Source organism: Dipodomys ordii, unplaced genomic scaffold (assembly GCF_000151885.1).
Source record: "Dipodomys ordii isolate 6190 unplaced genomic scaffold, Dord_2.0 Scaffold173, whole genome shotgun sequence".
In the NCBI taxonomy this organism is placed as follows: Eukaryota; Metazoa; Chordata; class Mammalia; order Rodentia; family Heteromyidae; genus Dipodomys; species Dipodomys ordii.
The window spans coordinates 889979-897628 of record NW_012267389.1 but is presented as its reverse complement, the minus strand read 5'-3'; positions in this window follow the sequence as shown (position 1 = coordinate 897628).

Here is a 7650-nt window from a genome sequence, read left to right as displayed (position 1 = left end):
GTGCACGGAGCTCCCGTGAACTCCAGACAAGAAGCTTCTCAGTGGATCTCCATGGAGTTCCACCCACTGGCTCTGCCCTCTCAGGAGCTGCCAGGAGAGTTAACCAGGGAGAGTGAGCGTCTACCCCAGGCAGACTTTGCTGACAGCAGTGTGCTCTGCCCCGAGTGCCCTCAGCCAGGAGCAGGTGAGAGATGGGGCAGCGGGGCCAGGAAACGGAGCCCTCTGATGCCTGACAGCAAGAGAGCCTCTCACTGGGCCTGATGGGTCTGAAAACCCAGGCCTGGGGTGGGCACAGTCACCCTGGGGGACAGGGCCCCGGTGGACGCAGTCCCTACACAGGGGCCAGGGCCCCGGTGGACGCAGTCCCCACACAGGGGCCAGGGCCCCGGTGGACGCAGTCCCCACACAGGGGCCAGGGCCCCGGTGGACGCAGTCGTCCAGGAGAACGATGCTGGGACTCCCCTCCTCTCCAGACGTTAGGAGCCTCAGGCTTCCTCCTGACAGTGGAGCGTGCCCTGGGTGTACTTGATTATACCACATCTCCCCCAGGAGCTTTTCCTCTCTGGGGTCACTTTGCTTTATTGTTGGTCCAGTCTATACTCAGAAATCTAACATAAGAAGCTGTGTGCCAAAATGAGCTAATAATTGGTCATTCAGAGCATTAGGACCTGAGGTGTGTTCTGTATACTCAAAGTGCTGGAAGCTGTAGAGGCCCAAAGGGATTGCTGGACACACACACACACACACACACATGCACACGGACACACACACGCACATGGACACACACACACGCACACGCACATGGACACACACACACGTACACGGACACACACGCGCACACGGACACACACACATGCACACGGACACACACACGCACACGGACACACACACGCACACAGACACACACACACGGACACACACACACGCACACAGACACACACACGCACACGGACACACACACACACACACGGATGGGGGTGAGCCATGGGGGCGGAAAAGGCAAGCAGGGGACTCGGGGCCCCGGCGGCTCCCAAGTCTGGACTTGGGACTGGACAGGCAGCTGCCCCTGAGGAGTACCCAGCTCAGCACAGAGACACCAGCACACCTGGCTTTGAGGACGTGGACTGCAGTCGCCCGTGGCAGACAGCACACACCAAAGCTGTGAACATGTCTAGGGACGTTTATGCAGTTTGCATGCGAACTCATAAACCCATCTGTGAGACGTGTGCATTTCGCTGAGCATTTGTACGGATCTCAGGCAAGGTAAGTGACGTAAGGTAGCTCTGCCACAGAATCGAGGCCCAAGGGGAGGCACAGACTCCGACACTGCCAGGGAGGGGACAGACCTGAGGGCATCCGCAGGTGGGAAGCGTGGAGGAAGGCCCCACCCTGGAGATGACCGTGGGCTCCCCCTGGGGGGGGCAGAGCAGGGGAGCGGCCCCCCCAGGGAAGCTGTCCCTCCAGCCTCTGGCGTGCAGGTTGGGTGCTTGGGACGGAGGGGGAGGGGGCTGTTAGGAAGGCAGAGCTCTCCAGAGGCCTGGGGGCGGGGGGGGGGAGGTGGAGGGGGAAGGGGAAGGCAGGGATGGAACTCTCAATCAGCAAGCTGATAAACCGTGTGATAGTCCAGCCTCATTCAGAAAACGTGGCTGCAGGCCCTGCCTTTTTGGGGGCACAGTGCCTTCCCTAGGAAGCGGAGAATTGGAGTGCGGCATGTCTTCACACCTGGGTCTCTGTGGCTGGATCTCATGGACTAAGACCCCCCGGAGACACGTGGAATGGCTGTGGCAGTCCTGGGGACTCAGCTGGTGCTAGCTGGTCACAGAACGGTCAGGTGGACAAGCGCCCAGGGGTGCAGACCAGCACCGACACCGAGTCTACACTGCCCAGGGCGAGACCAGCCCAGCCTGGTGGAGCACACACATCATCAGTCCTCAGGAAAGAGGAGGATCTTTGCTGCATGTATGTGGAGCTGGGGGGGGGGGCCACACATGGACCCAGTGACTCCCGTCTCCTGAACAGACAGCTGAGAAGCTGGCCAACGCTCTGTCCTCAAGTCCTGATGATGGGCTTTCTTTGTGTGTGTATATACAGGTCCTGGAACTTGAACTCTGGGCCTGGGTGCTGTCCCTGACCCTTTTGGCTCATGGCTGGCACTCTACCACTTGAGCCACAGCGCCACTTAGGCTTTTTTTTGGGGGGGGTCCGGTCGTGGGGCCTTGGGTGCTGTCCCTCAGCTCTTCAGCTCAAGGCTAGCACTCTACCACTTGAGCCACAGCACCACTTCCAGCTTTTTCTGCTTCTGTGGTGCTGAGGAATCGAGCTGAGGGCCTCCTGCACGTGAGGCCAGCGCTGTACCGCTGAGCCACCCTCCCGGCCCCACTTACGGTTTTTGAGATTAAAAGTCTCACAGACTTTCCTTTCCTGGGCTGTTTTTGAACCATGATCCTCAGATCTCTGCCTCCTCTGTAGCGAGGATTACAGGTGTGAGCCACGGGTTCCCGACTTGACTATCTTTCTTAATGAACAACTCTTATTGAAGTTAACAAACATCATCCACTCTTACCTGGTAAATCTGCTTATTGTCAAAGTTTTAGCCCAGAGAAATCACAACTCTGGTGATTCTTCTCTATCAAGTCTATTCCATCACACCAGCAATTCCAGGCAACCACTTAATCATGTAAACCCCTTCTAATTGACCTGCACATTCCTCTCGCCCGGAATGTCCTGGGTTGCAGTATTTACAGCCTCTTGTGCCTCTTTTCCCCTCCCCAGGGGAGCGGCCGAGGCTGAGAGAAGGCGCCTGGGATAGTGAGAATGTGAGAAGCCACCGTGAAGAGAGGGCCTTGGTGAGGCCAGCTGGGCTGCTCCACCCGGAGAGGCAGCGTCTGCCAGTGCGCGGCGTCTGGGCACTGGAAAGCGGCCATCCAGAGAAGCCTGGCACCAAGCAGCGGCCACAGCTGCCTCTGAGATGCACACTTCAAGAGGGAATCAACGACCACCAGGCACGTTATGCACACACAGAAATGGCATAATGAAACCCCAGTACCACCAATGTACATGAATAAAAATGCAGCCCGTGTTTCTTCAAAAAATGTATATGCAGAAAATTAAATTTCATTATAGTTCAGAATTTCCATCTACAAACATGTTTAAGAAACTTTGCCAGGCAGTAACTCCACGAGGCCAATCACTGCTGGGCGAAATTCACTGAGCCAGTTTTCTCCGGTGGGCATGGACAGAGTCTGGCCTAGGAAGCGGGCAAAGGTAGGGGCAGGAAACCCGGTCAGCACCAAGACTGGGCTCCAGACGGGGCAGGCGCCTGAGCCGGAGGCTGGCTGCAACTACAGGACGTGTCACCGGCTATCCACACAGGTCTATCACAGGAACCACCGCCCGGGACAAGCCCCCGCCATCTGCATGCGACATCACAGGACGCCTGCACAGGGAAACCCTGTGGGAAGCCAGGGCTGCCGACCCCTGCCCTAGATAGACGTCGTTAGCTGTGCCTGGGTGCCCTTCCTACCCAGGTCAACTCCAGGGCCTAGCTGGAATGAGCTGTGGTGGGGGTGTAGAACGGTGGGCAACGCTCTGGGCACGAGGCCCGGGACCATGTGCCCACCACACCTCAGTGTGGGGCTCACACGGCTTTTCCGTACAGCCCCGCCGCTGCCGTCAGCGCCTCTGGGACCCTGGCTCGCTCTTTCTCCACGCTCCTCTGGGCTGTCCTCCAGTAGTTTATCCCCATCTCGTCTTGATGGGAAACAGTAGCCCTGAGCATTCGTCTGAAGACTTCTCCCACTACCCGGAGCACTTGTCCAACCCCAGATTCCTTTGGCGCCCGCCAAAGAGTCCGCTCTTCCTCCTGCTCCTGCCTGTGCAGCAGCTAAACGCATCCAGAGCCCGCAGTTCTCCTCTCCCTTCCATTTCCTGAAACCTCCACGCGTAGAGGCCGTCCACAACAAACGAGACTAATTTCCAGACTTTCTGTGTTTGGTGTGTCGCTTACTAGGTATAGCACACTTGTGACACTGGGCAGAAGTGTCACTGAGTAATAACTGAACATGCACCTACTAGAAGATGTGTCTCATGTATTTTGATGTCCGTGGGCAGTGTGGAGCAAGGATGGCTCTGATCTCTCTGCAGAGCTGAAGAGAGGAGTCTGGGGATGAGGGCTGCAGGCTTGGGAGGCGTGCCAGGGCCACAGATGCAGACCAAGGTGCACCTTTGTGAACACCCAGGGTGATAGGAAACACGCGGCAGAGTGAATCAGCAGCCTTGGAGTCCACTGGTCCTTACGGCTCATGGCCCTCTTTGGGAAGAAGTGTCCACAGGGACACACCGCCAGAGCCACCACCCCGAGGACGAACCACAGCCGCTCAGACTGCAGGGTCCAGGATGGTACAGCAATGTTCTGTTGTTTCTCCTCCAATCGCTCCCAGCTTCCGCCAGACAACGCCGCCTTTCAACGAATTCCAAGTTTTACCTGCCACTTCAGTAAGGAGCATGATTTGCATATTTTCCCAAAGTTAAGGGCAGGGAAAGGCTCAGCAGACACACCAAGATATAAACAAAACTAACAGTAACTCAGGGCTGACTGAGAGCTTGGGATCAACCAAGCGGCACAGCGCGTGTGCAGGAACTTAAAGTTCATTTGGTTTTGAAATTTTATTTATCTGCATGTGGTCAAAACTATGTATACTAGGAGACAGCAAAGAAGGGGTGAAATTGTCCAAAAGAAATGTACTCTTTACCTGACTTATGAAAGTGTGACCCCTCTGTACATCACCTTTATAATAATAAACATTAAATATATACATGTTATCCATCCGTGAATAAGGCAAACTTACTCTATCATGAGGAGGGTGCAGAACGTGAGCAATGCAGCCTCCCAGAGCTGTGGATCCACTGGAGCAGCTGAGCCACAGCTAAGAGGGCCAGATTCTGAGTAAAGACATCTTGAATTATAACGGCATTTTGTATTTGTGTATTATATTATTGGGAGACTATTCAGACACCCTGGCCCTGGGGGTATGAGAATTGCAGAGCACAGTGTAGATCTCAGCAAGTTTGAGTTCTAAGACAATCTCTAGCAAGAAGAAAGCAGCAGCACCAAGGGCTGCCTTCGGTCTCTGTGCTAAAATCTGGAAGAGAAGACAGATGTCTGTGGACAAGCCACACAGGCTGTCCCTCGTGACCACGCATTCACCAATGGCCGGGCTGCGGCCTGTGGCTGCTGGCCACTCTGTTCCCAGCCACACAGGCCCAGGTTGACAGACAGCTCTGGGCCCCGGGGATTTACAGGGACGCCAGCGGTCTGATCCCTCTCATTGCCTGAACTGGGTTCTGTCGGAGCCTGAGACGGGAGGCATTCGTGATCAGGACAGAACAGAACTCCCGCCTCTCCTGGGTGACTTCAGAGAGCTTCTGGGAGAGTTCAGAAGCCACTCGGTCACATAACTTGTCAGGAGTTGTTTCTCCTGATCATTTGAAGAAGAACACGATTGCTGGCTGAAATGGGACAGCAACAAACATCGGCTATGCACTTTCCATCCTCCCCCTGGGAATCTCGCGGCGGGCCCTTGGTGTTCACAGCTTGGCCTTCCTGCGATGTCGGGGCGCAGCGGGCTCTGTCCCACGGCTCCCCCTGCTTCTTTACCAGCCGGTCACCCAAGAGCACACCCGGGCTTCGGCCCCCTCCCTCCCCCCACCTACCCTCCACCCCGCTTACCAGCTTAGCACTGATTAAACAATCGCCGGTGTGATGGACATCGTTTGTCCTTATTGTTGTGGGATTTTCCTGGCTTCTCGCAAATACTGACTGGGCCTGTGCTCTACAATAAATGCACTGTGTTACCATTCGTGACACTCCGATTCTGCCATCGAGGAGGCCGGGCCTTTGAAGGTGACCTAGATGTGCCCAGGGAGTCCTTACAAGCTTCAGCGTTTACTCCAGACAGCATCTAGCATGGCAAACACAACACCAGAGATTTGACTGGAGTGTTTCACCCTTTGCTATAAAAAGAAAAATTGATCCCTGGTCATTTTAAAAGCCGAGTTCAAGCCCTAGAACTGGCAAAAAAAAAAAAAAAAGAAAGCTAAGAAAGCTAAGAAAGCTGTTTAGAGCAAATGCAGGGTTAATGAACCAGGATTACAAGTGTGTGTGGGCACTCACAAGTGCAGGCTGTGCATGTGTGTGGGCCCTCACAAGTGAAGGCTGCGCATGTGTGTCTGTCTGCATTGTGTGAACTCACATATAGAGCTGAGTGTGCGTGTGTGGGCACTCACAAGTGCAGGCTGCGCATGTGTGTGGGCACTCACAAGTGAAGGCTGTGCATGTGTGTCTGTCTGCATTGTGTGAACTCACATATAGAGCTGAGTGTGCGTGTGTGTGCATACACAAGTAGAGGCTTGCATGTGTGCTACGTTCATCTGCATTGTGAAAACTCACATGCAGCACTGTGTATGTGTGCATGTGCTAATGTGCTGCTCATGTGCTGCATTGTAAACCCGTATGCAGAGCTACGCATGTGTGTGCATGCATGCGTGTGTAAGTGCATGTCTGCTGTGTGCACTGTGTACACTCATGTAGAGCTATCCATGTGTGCATGTGTGTTCATGTACTGTGTGTTGTGTGAACTCACATGTAGAGCTGTGTGTGCATGTGTGCTTATGTACTGTGTGTGTGTGCTAGATTGTGTGAACTCATATGTAACCTGTGTGCGTGTGTCTGGTGTGTGCACTGTGTGGGCGCACATGTACTATGTACGTGAGCACGTGTGCATGCATGCTAAGAGGTATCAGAGCAAAGTCCTCAGGAGGGACTTCAAGTGTTCAGGAAAGGGGTCTAGGAAGGTGACTCAGTGGTAGAGCACTTGCCTTGCATGTATGAGGCCCTGGGTTCGATTCTTCAGCACCACATAAGCAGAAAAAGCTGGAAGTGGCGCTGTGGCTCAAGTGGTAGAGCACTCACCTTGAGCTGAAGAGCTGAGGGACAGTGCCCAGGCCCAGAGTTCAAGCCCCATGACTGACAAAAGTAATAATAATAAATAAATAAGTGTTCAGGGAAGGGGAGGTAGGCCATGTGACTCAGGAATACATTTTTCTGAAGACAACAGGAAATCTGTCAAGTCTAGGGAGTGACAAGATCCAATCGGAAGCTGCAGGGTGCTCAGTGGTTAATGCGTCCTGTGTTTGTCAGAGAGGATCTGTGCTCAGAACACCGGTTCTGCCGACGCCGAGGCCACCCTTGCCGAGCAGGCTTCCCGGGGGTCCGCAGGAGCAGCTGCGGAGACAACAATCCAGGCAGAAGGTTGGGAAGCTGGAGACGCACAGACAAGGTTGGACACTTTCCCTGGAGCCCTTGTCTACCCCCGGGGCTGCCTAGAGTCAGGCCTCGCTCGGCTGGGCTGGGCCCTGGCCGGCCAAACACACCAGCCAAGGCTCCACGTCCCAGCGGCCCGACTCCAGCTCCCTGGGTGAAGGCAGGGCCATGTCAGGCTGGGACCCAGCTTGTCCGGCTCTGCCACCTACTAGCTCATGTGACCCAGGACAAGCATCAAGGGTCTCACTGAAACACGGGGCACACCAGCTTCGGGGGCGTGAACTCGACGTAGTCAAGGGTCTCACTGAAACACGGGGCACACCAGCTTC